The sequence below is a fragment of the Leuresthes tenuis genome, unplaced genomic scaffold (assembly GCF_036924035.1).
Source record: "Leuresthes tenuis unplaced genomic scaffold, fLeuTen1.0.hap1 SCAF_2, whole genome shotgun sequence".
NCBI lineage: Eukaryota > Metazoa > Chordata > Actinopteri > Atheriniformes > Atherinopsidae > Leuresthes > Leuresthes tenuis.
In genome coordinates, this window is record NW_027325356.1 from 1,621,877 (window position 1) to 1,640,045 (window position 18,169).

The 18,169-nt window shown below is 37.6% G+C and overlaps 1 protein-coding gene across 1 annotated transcript in view; it reads left to right on the forward strand.

Moving 5' to 3' along the window:
* The first annotated feature begins 9,264 nt into the window (after positions 1 to 9,264).
* Positions 9,265 to 18,169, forward strand: part of LOC140302339 (tetraspanin-18B-like) — a 38,097-nt gene continuing 29,192 nt past the window's right edge. Inside the window, exon 1 of the mRNA XM_072381172.1 lies at positions 9,265 to 9,358. The gene's annotated coding sequence lies outside the window, so the exon portion shown is untranslated. The remainder of the gene's footprint in view (positions 9,359 to 18,169) is intronic.

The following is an 18,169-nucleotide window of genomic DNA, read 5'->3' on the forward strand; positions in this document are numbered from 1 at the left end:
AAGAAACCTCTGGCAGAACCAGAACCAGGAAGAAACCTCTGGCAGAACCAGGAAGAAACCTCTGGCAGAACCAGAACCAGGAAGGAACCTCTGGCAGAACCAGAACCAGGAAGAAACCTCTGGCAGAACCAGAACCAGGAAGAAACCTCTGGCAGAACCAGGAAGAAACCTCTGGCAGAACCAGAACCAGGAAGGAACCTCTGGCAGAACCAGAACCAGGAAGAAACCTCTGGCAGAACCAGAACCAGGAAGAAACCTCTGGAAGAACCAGAACCAGGAAGAAACCTCTGGCAGAACCAGGAAGAAACCTCTGGCAGAACCAGAACCAGGAAGGAACCTCTGGCAGAACCAGAACCAGGAAGAAACCTCTGGAAGAACCAGAACCAGGAAGGAACCTCTGGCAGAACCAGAACCAGGAAGAAACCTCTGGCAGAACCAGAACCAGGAAGAAACCTCTGGCAGAACCAGGAAGAAACCTCTGGCAGAACCAGAACCAGGAAGGAACCTCTGGCAGAACCAGAACCAGGAAGAAACCTCTGGCAGAACCAGGAAGAAACCTCTGGCAGAACCAGAACCAGGAAGAAACCTCTGGCAGAACCAGGAAGAAACCTCTGGCAGAACCAGAACCAGGAAGAAACCTCTGGCAGAACCAGAACCAGGAAGAAACCTCTGGCAGAACCAGGAAGAAACCTCTGGCAGAACCAGAACCAGGAAGGAACCTCTGGCAGAACCAGAACCAGGAAGAAACCTCTGGCAGAACCAGACTCAGGAAGAAACCTCTGGCAGAACCAGAACCAGGAAGAAACCTCTGGCAGAACCAGGAAGAAACCTCTGGCAGAACCAGAACCAGGAAGGAACCTCTGGCAGAACCAGAACCAGGAAGAAACCTCTGGCAGAACCAGACTCAGGAAGAAACCTCTGGCAGAACCAGAACCAGGAAGAAACCTCTGGCAGAACCAGGAAGAAACCTCTGGCAGAACCAGAACCAGGAAGAAACCTCTGGCAGAACCAGAACCAGGAAGAAACCTCTGGCAGAACCAGGAAGAAACCTCTGGCAGAACCAGAACCAGGAAGAAACCTCTGGCAGGACCAGAACCAGGAAGAAACCTCTGGCAGAACCAGAACCAGGAAGAAACCTCTGGCAGAACCAGAACCAGGAAGAAACCTCTGGCAGGACCAGAACCAGGAAGAAACCTCTGGCAGAACCAGAACCAGGAAGAAACCTCTGGCAGGACCAGAACCAGGAAGAAACCTCTGGCAGAACCAGAACCAGGAAGAAACCTCTGGCAGGACCAGAACCAGGAAGAAACCTCTGGCAGAACCAGGAAGAAACCTCTGGCAGAACCAGAACCAGGAAGAAACCTCTGGCAGAACCAGAACCAGGAAGAAACCTCTGGCAGAACCAGGAAGAAACCTCTGGCAGAACCAGAACCAGGAAGAAACCTCTGGCAGAACCAGGAAGAAACCTCTGGCAGAACCAGAACCAGGAAGAAACCTCTGGCAGAACCAGAACCAGGAAGAAACCTCTGGCAGAACCAGGAAGAAACCTCTGGCAGAACCAGAACCAGGAAGAAACCTCTGGCAGAACCAGAACCAGGAAGAAACCTCTGGCAGGACCAGAACCAGGAAGAAACCTCTGGCAGAACCAGGAAGAAACCTCTGGCAGAACCAGAACCAGGAAGAAACCTCTGGCAGGACCAGAACCAGGAAGAAACCTCTGGCAGGACCAGAACCAGGAAGAAACCTCTGGCAGGACCAGGAAGAAACCTCTGGCAGAACCAGAACCAGGAAGGAACCTCTGGAAGAACCAGAACCAGGAAGAAACCTCTGGCAGAACCAGGAAGAAACCTCTGGCAGAACCAGAACCAGGAAGGGTGTCCATCCGCCTCGACCAGCTGGGGTTTGAGAAGACAGAAAAGAGGGAAAAGAGGGGGGAAAAACACCATAACACCATTCAAAGGATACCTGCTGGAACAGGGAAACACAAGTTAATAACCACAATAATGTCACAGGGACATAAAATCATTTGAGAAATTAAAAAGAGAGCAAAGTGAGGAGAGGTGACAGATGAGCTCCCCCAGCAGGCTGGGCCTATAGCAGCAGAACTATGGGATGTTTCAGGATTCTGGACACTTTTAAATATCAAGGGATCAAACTCATATTTGAGGCAAACTCATCCTAATCTGGAAACTTTCCCATTGATCACCTCAGATTGACCACGTTTTACCTGCTTTTACCGGTCAAACATCTCAAAAAGTGAAGAACTGCTTAAACTCGCAGCTTTTCCCAGCGTCGCTGTACCAGAGGCAGCTGAATCCATTTTAAATGAAGACTCCTGTCCTCTATTCGGATATTTGAAGCTTCTTCTTTCATCTGGATGAAGGTTTTAGTCCCAAAAACAGCTTTGTTCCTGCTGCTGTCGCTGACCGAAACAATATGAAGGTATTTTATGTAGTTTGTAGCCGTGTTTTATTCTGTTTTTAATTTATTTGTGTGATGTTATTACACATTATTATTAAATTGGCTGTTTATATTATCATTATTGGCTGTTTTTACATATGTCCTGATCAGTGGAACCAGAGACCTTTAATCATTTTATTGTTTGTTTAAATAATTTTACTGTTTGTTTAAATCATTTTACTGTTTGTTTAAAGCATTTTACTGTTTGTTTAAATCATTTTACTGTTTGTTTAAAGCATTTTACTGTTTGTTTAAAGCATTTTACTGTTTGTTTAAATCATTTTACTGTTTGTTTAAATCATTTTACTGTTTGTTTAAATAATTTTACAGTTTGTTTAAAGCATTTTACTGTTTGTTTAAAGCATTTTACTGTTTGTTTAAATCATTTTACTGTTTGTTTAAATCATTTTACTGTTTGTTTAAAGCATTTTACTGTTTGTTTAAAGCATTTTACTGTTTGTTTAAAGCATTTTACTGTTTGTTTAAAGCATTTTACTGTTTGTTTAAAGCATTTTACAGTTTGTTTAAAGCATTTTACTGTTTGTTTAAAGCATTTTACTGTTTGTTTAAATCATTTTACTGTTTGTTTAAAGCATTTTACTGTTTGTTTAAATCATTTTACTGTTTGTTTAAATCATTTTACTGTTTGTTTAAAGCATTTTACTGTTTGTTTAAAGCATTTTACTGTTTGTTTAAAGCATTTTACTGTTTGTTTAAAGCATTTTACGGTTTGTTTAAAGCATTTTACTGTTTGTTTAAAGCATTTTACTGTTTGTTTAAAGCATTTTACTGTTTGTTTAAATCATTTTACTGTTTGTTTAAATCATTTTACTGTTTGTTTAAATCATTTTACTGTTTGTTTAAAGCATTTTACTGTTTGTTTAAATCATTTTACTGTTTGTTTAAAGCATTTTACAGTTTTTATGGTTTGAACCTTATAAAACTTGTGTATTTATAGCAGTACAGAAGAAATATGCAGAATTTGGCTCAATAAGAAGTGGAAATAATGCACTAAACCTGCACAGGTGACACCAACAGCAGCAACACGAACCAACCCGGACCAGCAGGGGGCGCCGTTGCTGCACATGGCCGCTTCTCCACCTGCAGCAGGTGTGATCTGTTTAAAACACAGTTTTAGATGAAGGTAAAACAAGTTTCAGCTTCATATGATCAAAGTTTCATCAGTTCAAATGAAATATTTGGATTTATTCTTAAAACTAACGTGGCTGAGGTGGAAGCAACGTGAAGGAGAAAAGTCAGAGGTGTAAAAACACATTTTACAGTTATGAGGAGCATATAATGTTGGGAGAGTGATGGAGGAGGTGTGCTGAGCCTGGTCAGGCGACTCAGAGCAGAAACAGGATATTTAAACATTAAAACTGGATGTTTTCAGGGTGTTTTCAGGCTATCTGTGAGCATTTGTTAGCAGGGACATTAACAGCTTCCCAGGATCCCTCTGGGTCCTCACGGCTGTAAATCTGCTTCATTCAGTGAACAGAAACGCGTCATTCATGGAGGTAAAAGTAGAAGTAGTGCAGCTGAATGATCACCTCCATGTCTCCGGATGGGAAGCTGCTGCTGTTTTCATGATTTGACCTTTAAAATCCGTCAGAGTTGCTGTGATCACTGCTCTGAGGACAGCTCAGCTTCAGCCACGCTCACACTTGTGTAATCTGACATTTCGCCTGCTCCTCATGTTCTTCAGTTTGTTTGAACCAAAGTCTTCAGGAACCTATTTTCCTGCCATTTATCGACACTCTGAGCCCAGCATCGTCTGAACTGATGAGGAGGAAAACCTGATCAGTTCAGACTAAGATAAGAACCTCGTATTAAGCAACAGAAAAACAGAAAAACAATGATAAACAAAAGCAGCGACAAACAAATTAAACCTAAACACAAAAACAACAACGATGACATCATCATATGTTACAGCCTCAAAAAACTGATTAAATCATTTTTCTCTTAAAATTCTCCACACAACAGTGGAGATGAAGTGAAAACAGTTAGTTTGAAACCTAAGTGTTCGCATCCTTTCACTGATCATCCTTCAGATGTTTCTGCAGCCTGACTGCAGCTGATTGGACATGATTTGGAAAAGCACGCTTTCTATAAAAGGTCCCACAGTTCACAGTCTGTTAGAAAAACCAAGAAATCCCTCAGAGGCCTCAGTGTTTTACCTGCAAAGGCAGAACAACACAAACCTTCTCTCTGCAGATTCATAAGAGTTCTTCACCTTTTATTTGGTGTCACACAGACAATCTCCTGCTGTATTTCATGTGCCGAAGCCTGGGATATATCATGAGTCATCGGCTTATTGTGAAGATAACATTCCTTTTTAGTTCTCTTTGTCTCCTCCCTGTCAGTTTTTGATATATAATCTCTGGCCTTGACATTTATGCAGTGATAATATGCAAACTTTTCAGATGATGTCACAAACCAAGCCGTGAGGTCCAAGGAGCTGTCGTAGACCTCTGAGACAGAACTGTATCTGGGGAAGGTTGCAGAACATTTCCTGCAGGAGTGAAGATCCCAATGAGCACATCATCTGGAAATGGAAGAAGTTTGGAGATGGGGAAGAAGAGCCTCAGTCTGTCAGAACCCGAGGGTCCCTCTGACGTTGCTCTGCAGAGACCGTAGAACCTTCCAGAAGGACAGCTGCAGCACGCCACCATCAGGCCTGTATGGCGGAGGCCAGACGGACGCCACTCCTCAGTAAAAAGCACCCGAAGCAAACAAAAACCTGATGAAACAAAGATTTAATGTGTGGAGGAAACCAGGCACCTGGCCAACAGCCTTCCTACAGTCAAAGCTGCTGAGCGAGCTCCTCTGAGCAGAAGGTGGCTGACAGCTGGTCCGATGTCATCCTCTCTGCAACCAGCTCCAGCTGCATCCCCCCGCAGAACATCTGTCCAGACTGTCCATTTGTGTCCCTTTCTCTGAGCCAACACACTGCAGCAGTTTTCTGCAGCTAAAAGCTGCCGACCTGCTGAGGAAAAACATCCTGATCTGGTCAGAGTTCAGTTTGTTGTCCAGCTGTAGACCGAGGGACTTCCACCTCCACCCCTGTACGAGAACAGGCTGCGTTGGGGGTCTCAGTATCATCTCCTTGGTCTTTGATGTTCTGTAGCTGGTTCTGGTGACACCACAAAGTCCTCCACTGGTGTCCTGTAGCCCCGGCTCCTCCGGTCGTTGTGTCATCTGAGAACTTCTGGATGTGACACAGTTGTACTGGAAGTCTGCTGTACAGGGTGAAGTGGAGGGGGCGCAGTACAGTTCCCTGTGGTGCTCCCATACTGCCGGGCACTTTGTCCGATGCACAATCACACTTCAGACACCCTGATATAAGATTTTTTACAGAATACATCATCTTTAATGTAAAACTAAAGGCAGGAACACAAAGAGAACTTCCTGATCCTGCACCTACACCAACGGCCTGAATATTTGTGAGGAGGCTTTGAAGAAACACCTGAGGCTACAGCTTTACATGTAGGCTGTGTTTTGATGGACTTCTCTTTGAAATGCTGCAGGAGTCATTCGCTTCGTCTGCTGGGCTTTAAAGCCTCAAGCTTTCTCCTCTCGTTCAGGAGCCCATCGACTTCCTCACCTGCAGTTACTGAAAAAGCTGTAAATGTCCACGATGTGTTTGTTACTCTGACCTCGAAGTCCTCCTCCTCCTCCTCACGTTCAGCAGCAAACTGTTGAACCTTTTGTCAGTACAGCAGCAGCTTATGTAATGATGTAACTGCTTTCATTTTTCTTGTTAAAACTTTTAAAGGAGTATTGATTCAGTGAGCGTTCAGCCCAGATTTACATCTTTTACAATTTAAATGATAAAGTCTATAAATACATTTTGTTTGGGAATATTACGAAGGCAAGTCCTTCTGAAACCTGTTTTATATGTGAGTCAAAGGTCAGAAATAACTCCAAAGTTCCTCACTGTAGGACTGCAAGCCAAGGAAATTACATATATTATATAAATTTCAGACACAAATTCAGATTTGTGCCTTGTTAGCTCTCACCTCAGATCTACAAACTCGTGCATCTTGAAACATATTTGCTTTGATACTTGTGGTGGAGTCAGAGGGAAAGAGGTTATCTGTGCAGCTCCGACTCTTTGTTTCAAAGATACTTCGTGACCAAGACACTCGGTTTTCACTGTGAAGGATCTGGAAAAAATATACGAGGAGGAGACACAGCTAAATTTCAGCTTTAACTGAAGCTGAGAAAACTAAAATATCCTTTAGGTTCATCATTCACACTAAATCTAAAGCTGGAGACTGAAATAAAACATAAAACTCTGGCTTCTGTGAGTAAATAACCTAAATGCTTCCTTCATGACTGATTATCTCCATGTGAAACCACCTTTTACATCAACTTTAACAGAACAACTGATACGATTTTCAGTATTTTCAGATGTGAAGTCTGAGCGAAGAGGCTGATCACTGCAGCGTCCTGAGTTCAGTTCCAGGAGACTCCCTCCCCTCCTTCACCTGATCCTAAGTCTGCACCAGGGCCCGGGACCAGCTTTCCTTCTCTGGTGCACGCCGTTGGCGTCCCTGCTCGCCACGTCAGAGTCGCCGGTCATCCCAACGGAGGAGAACTCAGCAGCTCAGAGCTGTAAGGACTCGGTGGAAACGAGAGTTCTGCACATCTGTGGTATTTTGACCAAAGTATGTCGCATTTGTTAAAAGCCGGGAATGATCCCAGTGATGTTCCAGCCCGACTGTGAACAGCTTCCTCAGCCACCGAGAGGGCGGGAGGTCTGCTGCATTATTTAAAACTCTGCAGCCTGGTTTAATGATCAGAGTTTGCAGCCATGCAGCACAGAGAAAGCTGCAGAAAAGCACAACATGAGCTGGACCACCCACGGAGCAGGCGGCGGGCGGAGGTTTTACTCGCTTTCTTCGGCGTTCGTGGTTGGCTTGAGCTCCTGGTGTCCTGGACGGGCTCAGCCAGATGGAGCTGTGCTGTCAGAAGTGTGATGTTCACAGTTCATCACCCTCAGGATGATGATGCTTCTCTGCAGTTACACTCAGCTGTGGGTTGAATTATGACTTCCTCACAGAAACGCCAGTTTGAGGCGATAAATGTGAAAATTTACTCCATGAAACCAGGGAGGACCATTCTGTTTGATGATGAAAGACAGGAAGTCACATTTAACCAGAGAGTTTAGAGTAAAATATGAGCTCATTTACCTTTTCTTTTCTTTTTCAAACTCTTCAGAGTTTTAATTAAATGTGAAATAGATCAAATAAATGAAAATAAAATAAAATAAATTCTGTGTGGTCTTCCACAGAAACAGGGTGGCTGTTAACCTCTTTCTCAATAATCTAGTTCAGAACATTCATTTTTTAGTAAAAACATAATTACTCCAGTATCTGTGGGGTGACAAACTCACATCAAAGGTCCCTATAACCTAAATAAGAGCAACAATAAAATAAAGTACATACAAAAAGAAAAACAACCTGGGTTGGATTATCAGGTCATGCTGTTGAGGTCATTCTGACTTTCAGAGTCTGAACTTCAACCAAAGTGGTGAACTTTGCCTCTGGGAACTCAGAATATTTAGCGTCTGGATTCAGCTTTGAATTCCAACAATTAATCATGAAACCAAGTAGTTTTGCTTCCTAAAGCAAATAGCACCTGGAAATTAAATTAAAACTGTAAGACAAAACTAAATTAAAGGTATTCTGACAACATTCCAACAAGAAGGTGAACCGCTCTCTCCTCAAAGTCCTGCTTCTGCAGATGTTGAGTTAGTTTGTTTTTCTACATCTTTACCACCCATAGATCGCATCTGTAGATCCCCACCTATAGATCACCACCTATAGATTACCCACCTGTAGATCACCACCTGTAGATCCCCACCTATAGATCACCACCTGTAGATCACCACCTATAGATCACCCACCCATATATCACCACCTATAGTTCCCCACCTATAGATCACCACCTATAGATAGCCTATAGATCACCACCTATAGATCCCCACCTATAGATCACCCACCCATATATCACCACCTATAGTTCCCCACCTATAGATCACCACCTATAGATAGCCTATAGATCACCACCTATAGATCCCCACCTATAGATCCCCACCTATAGATCCCCACCTATAGATCCCCACCTATAGATCCCCACCTATAGATCACCACCTATAGATCACCCACCCATATATCACCACCTATAGTTCCCCACCTATAGATCACCACCTATAGATAGCCTATAGATCACCACCTATAGATCCCCACCTATAGATCCCCACCTATAGATCCCCACCTATAGATCACCACCTATAGATCACCACCTATAGAACACCATCTGTAGATCCTCAGCTATAGATCCCCACCCATATATCACCACCTATAGATCACCACCTATAGAACACCACCTATAGATCACCACCTATAGATCCCCACCTATAGATCACCACCTATAGATCCCCACCTATAGAACACCATCTGTAGATCCTCAGCTATAGATCCCCACCCATATATCACCACCTATAGATCACCACCTATAGAACACCACCTATAGATCCCCACCTATAGAACACCATCTGTAGATCCTCAGCTATAGATCCCCACCCATATATCACCACCTATAGATCACCCATGGATCACTACTCAGAATGTTGAAAAATGGGTGGAAATATCCTCCCATTTCTCTGGAGATGGATGAAGGGACGGATTGTTCCTGCTAATTTCCGGTTGTACTTTTATTCTGAAAATTCCAGCGGAAGTGCGCTGCCGATCTTTAGGGATGTTTTCAGCGGCTCGCTGTCCTCAGTGTGACCGGGGAAGGAGAACCGTCCGCCCGCTGACTGAGCCGCTTCGTGTCGGATGTATCTGTTCGTCCACACCGCGGAAAAGACCCGTTGAGACAAAGAAAGCCGGTGAGTTGCCGGTTTACCTGCAGATTTCTCTGATGTTCAGCCCGATAATCCAGTCAAGTACTGACTTATTTTTAATAACGATGTGGCTCATAGTTACCTCCTGTGAGGGCTGCAGGCTGTGAAACTTAATTGAAAATCATTAAAAGTGGTCTGACAGCTGGAGCTTTGCCAGGTCAGTCCAACATCCTCCGGTATTAGGTTCCTTTGTGTCTAATAAAGAAGATTTTTGGATATTAAACCGTAGTTTAACACAGGATTAATTATATTTAACTTGATTTCTAAAGTTTTTACATTAGATGCTATGCAGCCTGATAAATGAATCAGAAAGTATCTCTGGGATGAATATTATTATATTAAATAGTTGTGTTTTAGAGTTTATTTTACAGCTACAGCTTTGGATCATTTGTTCCTTTAAACCAGTCTGATGATTCAGCTTCAGTGTGTGTGTTGGGATTTATCCAATTACATGATTTATTGATTAACCTGACACATTTGTAATCGATCCACGTTCAGTTGAACTGTGATTCCTCAACTTTTTGGAACTTAAAGGTCGGTTCTTTGTTTTGACGAAATGTTTTTCTCAGAGATGCAGTTTTTAGCTCATTTAAGACACCAAAAGAGCACCAAAAACCCGAACCATAATACATCCATAAGACGGGATAAAAGGAAGAAACGTGTCACAGTTTCTCCCGCAGAGGCTGTGATGACATCACGTGATGACATCACCCGGTTTAATTTGACTGTGGCGTTGAACTGATTGACACACTGACCCTAAGACTGCGGCAGTAAAGGAGACCCACGCTGATCTAATTAAAGAATCTGGAACCGGTGTGACTCTGGATCAAGTTAAAGAAAGTTCTGAACAACATGGACGCCAATCAGTCATGAAAGTGGTAACTTATCCAGGTTTTTATGCCCATCTGTTTCAACTGGGAGCTGCTATGAAATGTTGAATTTTAAAGGTTCTCCTGAATCAATTTAGATGAAACATGAGCTGCATTTTATTTAAAATCTGTTTGACTGAGGCGTACAAACCATCGAGTGTTGAACCTGATGTTCACACTGACTAAAAGACCGGAGGCTGAGCTGAAGAGGTGAAGCTTTTACATGCAGAGGGTTGGTGTGAAGAAGAGGATGCTGGGAACAGACGATTCGCTGTGGCGACCTTAAAGGGAGCAGCCGAAAGAATAAGAAGATCAAGCGACCTTTGGTGGGAAAGTAAGGCTGAAAGAAGCAGTTTGAGTTCAGACAGTCGCCATGAAGCCGAGGAGGAAGCAGCAGAACTGAGTCACCGCTCAGAAAACCTCAAAGCGTTAAACTCTGTGAATCGACTTAAATTCGGAGGTCAAACAGCTACTTTAGCTCCTGAAATCCTTCAGGGACGCACTCCCAGACAGAAAAACTGGAATACTTCAAACATCAGCTGCGCTTTCTGTTTAGAGTTCGCAAAAGAGACCAAAATCAAGCATTTATTTCATGTGACTGTAGAACAGCTCAGTTTGAAAAGGGTATGATGCCCCGGAGAGGTGCTTCTGGGCAGATTCACCAGAGTGGGAAGGGTTCAAATCTCTTTATTCTGTTTCATGCTGGGTTCAAATCTCTTTATTCTATTTCACGTTCGGTTCAAATCTCTTTATTCTGTTTCACGCTGGGTTAAAATCTCTTTATTCTATTTCACGCTGGATTAAAATCTCTTTATTCTATTTCAAGCTGGATTAAAATCTCTTTATTCTGTTTCACGCTGGGTTAAAATCTCTTTATTCTGTTTCACGCTGGATTAAAATCTCTTTATTCTATTTCAGGCTGGATTAAAATCTCTTTATTCTATTTCACGCTGGATTAAAATCTCTTTATTCTATTTCAGGCTGGATTAAAATCTCTTTATTCTATTTCACGTTCGGTTAAAATCTCTTTATTGTGTTTCACCTTGGATTAAAATCTCTTTATTCTGTTTCAGGCTGGATTAAAATCTCTTTATTCTATTTCACGCTGGATTAAAATCTCTTTATTCTATTTCAAGCTGGATTAAAATCTCTTTATTCTGTTTCACGCTGGGTTAAAATCTCTTTATTCTGTTTCACGCTGGATTAAAATCTCTTTATTCTATTTCAGGCTGGATTAAAATCTCTTTATTCTATTTCAGGCTGGATTAAAATCTCTTTATTTTATTTCACGCTGGATTAAAATCTCTTTATTCTATTTCACGCTGGATTAAAATCTCTTTATTCTGTTTCACGTTGGATTAAAATCTCTTTATTCTATTTCAGGCTGGATTAAAATCTCTTTATTCTATTTCACGCTGGATTAAAATCTCTTTATTCTGTTTCAAGTTGTATTAAAATCTCTTTATTCTATTTCAAGCTGGATTAAAATCTCTTTATTCTGTTTCACGCTGGATTAAAATCTCTTTATTCTATTTCAAGCTGGATTAAAATCTCTTTATTCTGTTTCACGTTGGATTAAAATCTCTTTATTCTGTTTCACGTTCGGTTAAAATCTCTTTATTCTGTTTCACGTTAAATTAAAATCTCTTTATTCTATTTCACGCTGGATTAAAATCTCTTTATTCTGTTTCACGCTGGATTAAAATCTCTTTATTCTGTTTCACGCTGGATTAAAATCTCATTATTCTGTTTCACGTTGGATTAAAATCTCTTTATTCTGTTTCACGTTGGTTTAAAATCTCTTTATTCTGTTTCACGTTGGATTAAAATCTCTTTATTCTATTTCACGTTAAATTAAAATCTCTTTATTCTATTTCACGTTAAATTAAAATCTCTTTATTCTATTTCACGCTGGATTAAAATCTCTTTATTCTGTTTCACGTTGGTTTAAAATCTCTTTATTCTGTTTCACGTTGGATTAAAATCTCTTTATTCTATTTCACGTTAAATTAAAATCTCTTTATTCTATTTCACGCTGGGTTAAAATCGCTTTATTCTGTTTCACGCTGGATTAAAATCTCTTTATTCTGTTTCACTTTTAATTAAAATCTCTTTATTCTATTTCACGCTGGGTTAAAATCTCTTTATTCTGTTTCACGCTGGATCAAAATCTCTTTATTCTGTTTCACGCTGGATTAAAATCTCTTCTATTTCACGCTGGGTTAAAATCTCTTTATTCTGTTTCACTTTTAATTAAAATCTCTTTATTCTATTTCAGGCTGGATTAAAATCTCTTTATTCTATTTCAGGCTGGATTAAAATCTCTTTATTCTATTTCAGGCTGGATTAAAATCTCTTTATTCTATTTCACGTTGGGTTAAAATCTCTTTATTCTATTTCACGTTGGGTTAAAATCTCTTTATTCTATTTCACGCTGGATTAAAATCTCTTTATTCTGTTTCACGTTGGGTTAAAATCTCTTTATTCTATTTCGCGTTGGGTTAAAATCTCTTTATTCTATTTCAGGCTGGATTTAAAATCTCTTTATTTCACGTTGAATTAAAATCTCTTTATTCTTTTTCACGTTGGATTAAAATCTCTTTATTCTATTTCACGTTAAATTAAAATCTCTTTATTCTATTTCACGCTGGGTTAAAATCTCTTTATTCTATTTCACGCTGGATTAAAATCTCTTTATTCTGTTTCACGCTGGGTTAAAATCTCTTTATTCTGTTTCACTTTTAATTAAAATCTCTTTATTCTGTTTCACGCTGGATTAAAATCTCTTTATTCTATTTCACTTTTAATTAAAATCTCTTTATTCTATTTCACGTTAAATTAAAATCTCTTTATTCTATTTCAGGCTGGATTAAAATCTCTTTATTCTGTTTCACGCTGGATTAAAATCTCTTTATTCTGTTTCACGCTGGATTAAAATCTCTTTATTCTGTTTCACGCTGGATTAAAATCTCTTTATTCTGTTTCACGCTGGATTAAAATCTCTTTATTCTGTTTCACTTTTAATTAAAATCTCTTTATTCTGTTTCACGTTGGGTTAAAATCTCTTTATTCTGTTTCACGCTGGGTTAAAATCTCTTTATTCTGTTTCACGCTGGGTTAAAATCTCTTTATTCTGTTTCACTTTTAATTAAAATCTCTTTATTCTGTTTCACGTTGGATTAAAATCTCTTTATTCTGTTTCACGCTGGGTTAAAATCTCTTTATTCTGTTTCACTTTTAATTAAAATCTCTTTATTCTATTTCACTTTTAATTAAAATCTCTTTATTCTATTTCACTTTTAATTAAAATCTCTTTATTCGGTTTCACGCTGGATTAAAATCTCTTTATTCTGTTTCACGCTGGATTAAAATCTCTTTATTCTATTTCACGCTGGATTAAAATCTCTTTATTCTGTTTCACGCAGGATTAAAATCTCTTTATTCTTTTTCACGTTGGATTAAAATCTCTTTATTCTATTTCACTTTTAATTAAAATCTCTTTATTCTATTTCACTTTTAATTAAAATCTCTTTATTCTATTTCACTTTTAATTAAAATCTCTTTATTCGGTTTCACGCTGGATTAAAATCTCTTTATTCTGTTTCACGCTGGATTAAAATCTCTTTATTCTATTTCACGCTGGATTAAAATCTCTTTATTCTGTTTCACGCTGGGTTAAAATCTCTTTATTCTATTTCACGTTGGGTTAAAATCTCTTTATTCTGTTTCACGCTGGATTAAAATCTCTTTATTCTGTTTCACGTTGGTTTAAAATCTCTTTATTCTGTTTCACGTTGGATTAAAATCTCTTTATTCTATTTCACGTTAAATTAAAATCTCTTTATTCTATTTCACGCTGGGTTAAAATCTCTTTATTCTGTTTCACGCTGGATTAAAATCTCTTTATTCTGTTTCACTTTTAATTAAAATCTCTTTATTCTATTTCACGCTGGGTTAAAATCTCTTTATTCTGTTTCACGCTGGATCAAAATCTCTTTATTCTGTTTCACGCTGGATTAAAATCTCTTCTATTTCACGCTGGGTTAAAATCTCTTTATTCTGTTTCACTTTTAATTAAAATCTCTTTATTCTATTTCAGGCTGGATTAAAATCTCTTTATTCTATTTCAGGCTGGATTAAAATCTCTTTATTCTATTTCAGGCTGGATTAAAATCTCTTTATTCTATTTCACGTTGGGTTAAAATCTCTTTATTCTATTTCGCGTTGGGTTAAAATCTCTTTATTCTATTTCAGGCTGGATTTAAAATCTCTTTATTTCACGTTGAATTAAAATCTCTTTATTCTTTTTCACGTTGGATTAAAATCTCTTTATTCTATTTCACGTTAAATTAAAATCTCTTTATTCTATTTCACGCTGGGTTAAAATCTCTTTATTCTATTTCACGCTGGATTAAAATCTCTTTATTCTGTTTCACGCTGGGTTAAAATCTCTTTATTCTGTTTCACTTTTAATTAAAATCTCTTTATTCTGTTTCACGCTGGATTAAAATCTCTTTATTCTATTTCACTTTTAATTAAAATCTCTTTATTCTATTTCACGTTAAATTAAAATCTCTTTATTCTATTTCAGGCTGGATTAAAATCTCTTTATTCTATTTCACGCTGGATTAAAATCTCTTTATTCTGTTTCACGCTGGATTAAAATCTCTTTATTCTGTTTCACGCTGGATTAAAATCTCTTTATTCTGTTTCACGCTGGATTAAAATCTCTTTATTCTGTTTCACTTTTAATTAAAATCTCTTTATTCTGTTTCACGTTGGGTTAAAATCTCTTTATTCTGTTTCACGCTGGGTTAAAATCTCTTTATTCTGTTTCACGCTGGGTTAAAATCTCTTTATTCTGTTTCACTTTTAATTAAAATCTCTTTATTCTGTTTCACGTTGGATTAAAATCTCTTTATTCTGTTTCACGCTGGGTTAAAATCTCTTTATTCTGTTTCACGTTCGGTTAAAATCTCTTTATTCTGTTTCACGCTGGATTAAAATCTCTTTATTCTGTTTCACGCAGGATTAAAATCTCTTTATTCTGTTTCACGTTGGATTAAAATCTCTTTATTCTATTTCACTTTTAATTAAAATCTCTTTATTCTATTTCACTTTTAATTAAAATCTCTTTATTCTATTTCACTTTTAATTAAAATCTCTTTATTCTATTTCACTTTTAATTAAAATCTCTTTATTCGGTTTCACGCTGGATTAAAATCTCTTCATTCTGTTTCACGTTGGGTTAAAATCTCTTTATTCTATTTCGCGTTGGGTTAAAATCTCTTTATTCTATTTCAGGCTGGATTAAAATCTCTTTATTTCACGTTGAATTAAAATCTCTTTATTCTTTTTCACGTTGGATTAAAATCTCTTTATTCTATTTCACGTTAAATTAAAATCTCTTTATTCTGTTTCACGCTGGGTTAAAATCTCTTTATTCTGTTTCACTTTTAATTAAAATCTCTTTATTCTGTTTCACGTTGGGTTAAAATCTCTTTATTCTATTTCGCGTTGGGTTAAAATCTCTTTATTCTGTTTCACGCTGGGTTAAAATCTCTTTATTCTATTTCACGCTGGATTAAAATCTCTTTATTCTGTTTCACGTTGGATTAAAATCTCTTGATTCTATTTCACGCTGGATTAAAATCTCTTTATTCTGTTTCACGCTGGATTAAAATCTCATTATTCTGTTTCACGTTGGATTAAAATCTCTTTATTCTGTTTCACGCTGGATTCAAATCTCTTTATTCTGTTTCACGTTGGTTTAAAATCTCTTTATTCTGTTTCACGTTGGATTAAAATCTCTTTATTCTATTTCACGTTAAATTAAAATCTCTTTATTCTGTTTCACGCTGGGTTAAAATCTCTTTATTCTGTTTCACTTTTAATTAAAATCTCTTTATTCTGTTTCACGTTGGGTTAAAATCTCTTTATTCTATTTCGCGTTGGGTTAAAATCTCTTTATTCTGTTTCACGCTGGGTTAAAATCTCTTTATTCTATTTCACGTTGGGTTAAAATCTCTTTATTCTGTTTCACGTTCGGTTAAAATCTCTTTATTCTGTTTCACGCTGGATTAAAATCTCTTTATTCTGTTTCACGCTGGATTAAAATCTCTTTATTCTGTTTCACGCAGGATTAAAATCTCTTTATTCTATTTCACTTTTAATTAAAATCTCTTTATTCTATTTCACTTTTAATTAAAATCTCTTTATTCTATTTCACTTTTAATTAAAATCTCTTTATTCTATTTCACTTTTAATTAAAATCTCTTTTTTCGGTTTCACGCTGGATTAAAATCTCTTTATTCTGTTTCACGCTGGGTTAAAATCTCTTTATTCTATTTCACTTTTAATTAAAATCTCTTTATTCTATTTCACTTTTAATTAAAACCTCTTTATTCTTTTTCACGTCGGATTAAAATCTCTTTATTCTATTTCACTTTTAATTAAAATCTCTTTATTCTATTTCAGGCTGTATTAAAATCTCTTTATTCTGTTTCACTTTTAATTAAAATCTCTTTATTCTATTTCACTTTTAATTAAAACCTCTTTATTCTTTTTCACGTTGGATTAAAATCTCTTTATTCTGTTTCACGCTGGATTAAAATCTCTTTATTCTATTTCACTTTTAATTAAAATCTCTTTATTCTATTTCACGCTGGATTAAAATCTCTTTATTCTGTTTCACTTTTAATTAAAATCTCTTTATTCTGTTTCACGTTGGGTTAAAATGTCTTTATTCTGTTTCACTCTGGGTTAAAATCTCTTTATTCTGTTTCACGCTGGGTTAAAATCTCTTTATTCTGTTTCACTTTTAATTAAAATCTCTTTATTCTGTTTCACGTTGGATTAAAATCTCTTTATTCTGTTTCACGCTGGATTAAAATCTCTTTATTCTGTTTCACGCTGGGTTAAAATCTCTTTATTCTGTTTCACGTTCGGTTAAAATCTCTTTTTTCTATTTCACATTGGATTAAAATCTCTTTCTTCTGTTTCACGCTGGATTAAAATCTCTTTATTCTTTTTCACGTTGGATTAAAATCTCTTTATTCTATTTCACTTTTAATTAAAATCTTTTTATTCTATTTCAAATTGGGTTAAAATCTCTTTATTCTATTTCACGTTGGATTAAAATCTCTTTATTCTGTTTCACGCTGGATTAAAATCTCTTTATTCTTTTTCACGTTGGATTAAAATCTCTTTTTTCTATTTCACTTTTAATTAAAATCTCTTTATTCTATTTCACGTTGGTTTAAAATCTCTTTATTCTGTTTCACGTTGGTTTAAAATCTCTTTATTCTATTTCACTTTTGATTAAAATCTCTTTATTCTATTTCACTTTTAATTAAAATCTCTTTATTCTATTTCACTTTTAATTAAAATCTCTTTATTCTATTTCACTTTTAATTAAAATCTCTTTATTCTATTTCACTTTTAATTAAAATCTCTTTATTCTGTTTCACGCTGGATTAAAATCTCTTTCACATCTATTTCACATGAATCATTTTCACAGTAAATGATAAAACTTTTGGGGCAAAATATGAAGTATGAAAAAGCTTCAGAGGGTAAGAGAAATAGTTCTTACAAGTGGTTGATAAATTCAGGGTATCGGCCCGTTTTAAGGATGAAGACGAGCAGGAAAAGCCTCGGTTGGAGGTCAGGGAGGGGGTCGCCCTGCGGTGGGAGGGGCTCCCCATCTGCCATTTAATTGAGTTTCCCTGAATTTAATCTGGTTACAGCCGGAGACCTTTGAAGGGGCAGCAGGTCATGAGCATCGAGTCTGAGGAGGCTGTGTTAAAGCGAGTTAATCTAATGAACAGAGTTACGACCCCTTCCTTCCTCCGGCCCGTCATTAACTCTCAGGCACACAAACGTCTCATTAATGCACGGAAACATCAAGCTTCCTCAGATCCTGCAACAA